This window comes from Myotis lucifugus, unplaced genomic scaffold (assembly GCF_000147115.1).
Source record: "Myotis lucifugus unplaced genomic scaffold, Myoluc2.0 scaffold_19, whole genome shotgun sequence".
Classification (NCBI taxonomy): domain Eukaryota; kingdom Metazoa; phylum Chordata; class Mammalia; order Chiroptera; family Vespertilionidae; genus Myotis; species Myotis lucifugus.
Genome location: NW_005871067.1, coordinates 3,627,000 through 3,630,690, shown reverse-complemented (window position 1 = coordinate 3,630,690; position 3,691 = coordinate 3,627,000). Strand labels below are relative to the sequence as shown.

The following is a 3,691-nucleotide window of genomic DNA, read 5'->3' as shown; positions in this document are numbered from 1 at the left end:
GGGTGGGGGTCCCCACTGGGGTGCCTGGCCAGGCTGGCTGAGGGGCTGAGGGCTGTTTTCCCGCTGGCAGTTGACTAAAAGCTCCCAACCGCTCCTTATTTTCTTTTTCTTTTTTATTCTGGGCCAGCTTTAGCTCTGAGGCCTCGCTGCTGAAAACATGGATACAATGTTGCGGTCCGGGGCTGACTGAAAGCCGGTTTTGTTTAGCTTCTTATTTGCAACATAGTAATAGTTGCTTAGAGTTGCAGTTGAGAGGCCGGCAAGTGAGGCGGGGAACGTTGGAGTCTGCAGTCACTGGAGCAAGCAAGCCTCCCTGCTCGCTTCAGTGCATGGCTGCCGGCCGCCATCTTGGCTGACAGTTAATTTGCATAAGGATACGCTGATTAGCCAATGGGAAGGGTAGCGGTCGTACGCCAATTACCATGTTTCTCTTTTATCAGTGTAGATAATTGACTATATTTCCTATGTTGTACATTATTATCCCCATGGCTATTCTGTAACAACCAATTTGTACTTCTCAATCCCTTTGTGGTAGGCAGTTAGACAGACATGATCAGTGGAAGGACGATGGGCCATACAGGTCACCAGGGTAGAAAGCCCTAGCAATGGGCAAAACTGGGAAACCTGGGACCTTGCCCCCAGGGTGACCTTTCCTCCCCCAGTACAGTATATTACAGATCCTGTGGTTTGGACCCTTCCCTGACCTTTCCTCCCCTGGCATGTTGCTAGTCATACTGTTACCATAGTTAGCTAATTACTGATGGGAAAGAATGCAAAGGAAGAGTCAGATTTGTTAAGCATATTCAGCTGGGAAACAGAGGCCTGTTTGCTTCACCAGGAATCTACATCTTGACACCCCAAGGAATCACAGTATTGTCCCTCCAAGGGCTTAACACCCCACCCTCCCACCCCCCAGTACAGGATTGGGGGGGGGCAGGGGAACAGGGAGAGATAAGATCATACTCAATAAAGTCAAAATGGTGCAGGGGAAGGTACTTAACCATAGAGGTGTTAATATAAAAACATTCAAACCTGTAAAGATTTTTTGTGAGTTTATTTGAGCCAAACTGTCGACAATTTCCGGGAAGCAGAATCTCAAAGGATTAGGAAAATGCTCCAGAGCAGCGGTCGCCAACCAGTGGTCCACGGACCACTAGTGGTCTGTGTGGTCCAAAAGGTTGACAACCACTGCTCCAGAGAATGGTGTTTTTTCAGCTTGTTTTATACCTTACATCAAAGGAGGAGTGGGTTACTTGAAATCCATTGGTGATAGATTAGGGAGGCGGGAAAAAGCGAAGGGGGGAATCTCTGGGATTGGATACAAAGTAAAATAATAGACAATTACTTAGGTGGGTACAGGATAGTTAACAGTCAACAATTAACATGATAACAATAGCAATGAAGCAATTTATGGTTTCCTGTCCTGGTGCCCAGGTGCATGTGGTTGTGCTCCAGGGGTGGGGGTGGTGGTTGAAGGGAAGGTATATTTCATAGGTATGTTATGAAGCAAAAAGACAATAGGCTCAGTTAAGGTAAAAATTGACCTCCTCAGGGAAAATACTGGCCTAGGACATGGGTACCCATCATAACTGCTTTTGTTATATTATAAATCAGCGAGCTAAACAGAGGACACCCTAATCAATCAGTAAGCTGAATTAATTTGGAGTCTTTTATTACACTAGCAGTCTCATAGGAGTTGTCTCTCAAAGTCTGAGCAAAGCAACATGGAGGAAACTTTCCCTTTATACCCTCTCCTTTGTCTCCCAAATATGGAGTTTCCGGACCCTTTGTAGGCTTTTCACAGAGCCCTATGTAGATGTTTGTTGCCAGAAGCTTGTAACCTTGAGCACAGCACAACTCAGTAGCCTTGAGCATTTCAGATAACTGGAGGGCACCAGGCATGGGAGTAGCTAGGGCCAGCAGTGGAACGGCTTGTAAGGCCAGATAGTTGAGCTTATTTTCCCTATTATTCAAGCAAGCAAGTGTGTTTACAGAAGCCAAGAATAGCAGGGTTGATTCACAGAACAAAGGACTATCTGTGTTTAGTGGAAATTTTCAAACAGCAGTTTTTCCCAGCATAGAGGTTACAGGGACAAGATGAATTGCCTATACTTCATTCCCACTGGTTTTATGTTCATGAGTCAAATCATTGACTCTTGTGGGTCACTGTTGGGGAGAGGGTTATATCGACCCCTGAGGACCATGAGCTTGATAGAATTAATTCTTTGTTGAATAAAGTTAGTAAACCAGTTTATAAGATAAGGGCCAAGAATGAGGGCCAGGAGTAATAATGAAGTCGGTGGTAAGGAATATATCCCCTAGTCTAGTTTAGTTATATTGGTAAGAATTCCTCTATTAATTCTATTTTGAGTTCCTAAATCTACTTCTGGGACGGCCTATGGGGATCGTTAACATTGTTAACCTACTCAGTTTGGAAGTCCCCTTTAATCCTATAAAGAAAATTAAAAACGGGACACATGTGAAAGTTTTATCTTTAGAGGGTCGAAGAGTCCTGGACTCTCTATTCTGCCTGTGCGGCCTTAAGCCGGGTGTGATGAAGCCACATCAGGATCCCATCAACCTTGACTGCCATGGGGATGGTCAAGATGATGGTGTGTGGTCCTTTTTAGGTAGGAGTCAGTCCTTGGGTGGTAAATTTATTTACCTAAACAGAGTCACCAGGTTGGAAGGGATGAACCAGATCAGAAGTTGGTATAGGCAGGGCATCTCTGACAAGCTTCTGGACTTCTTTCTGGGTGGACTATAAAGCCTGTAAGGACTTGAGTAAAGATTGGTTATGGATGTCAGCTTTTATTTCTTCTCTAAATTTTGGGAGTATTAGAGGGGGTCTCCCAAACATAATTTTATGTGGGGAGAACCCCACTTGGTATGGAGTGCACCTTGCCCTGAGTAGGGCAAAGGGGAGTAAGGTGGCCCAATTTTCACCAGTTTCTGAGGTAAATTTGGTGAGGACCTCTTTTAAGGTCCTATTTATGCATGCTACCTGCCCAGAATTTGGGGCTGGTAGGCACAATGTAGTTTCCAATTAATACTTAATGCCTTTGCTAAGTCCTGTGAAGTTTTGGCTACAAAAGCGGGTCCATTGTCCGATCCTAAAGTTACAGGTAAGCCAAATCTGGGGACTATTTCCTGGAGTAACATTTTAGCTATAATGGTGGCAGTTTCTGTCCTAGTCAGGTAAGCTTCAACCCATCCTGAAGGTGTCTACGAAAACTAGGAGATATTTATACCCTGCGGCAGATATTTATACCCTGCTGCCGTGGGCCTGACTTCTGTGAAGTCTATTTCCCAGTGTTCCCCCGGGGACTTTTCCCGGTGCCCGGATTCCTGCCGGGGGTCTTTTATCCTGTTTGGCATTTACTTGAGTGCCGGAGACCAATTCCAGCATGACAGCAGGGCTGTATCTGGGAATGGCTGAGGGCATTTCCCCAAACCTAAAAAGGGATTATTGCTTGGCTGCCAGGCAGCTAAAAGGCATCTTAATCTACATGTTATTGCCTCCTACTGGCCAAACACCTGAACAGCCGTAGGCTAATTCCCCCATTCTGACATATTTCTGTATACCCTTTGAAGTGTATATCTCTGCCTTCTCCTCAGGACAGTTGTGTTATAAAAGCATGGCGTCCTTGGGGACAAGGAGACCTAAGGCCTTAGACTAAGACCTTAAGAA

At 45.3% G+C, this 3,691-nt stretch overlaps 1 long non-coding RNA gene across 1 annotated transcript in view; it reads left to right on the top strand.

Moving 5' to 3' along the window:
* LOC106696539 overlaps positions 1-3,691 on the top strand; it is a 10,613-nt gene that overhangs the window by 2,171 nt on the left and 4,751 nt on the right. The window lies entirely within an intron of this gene.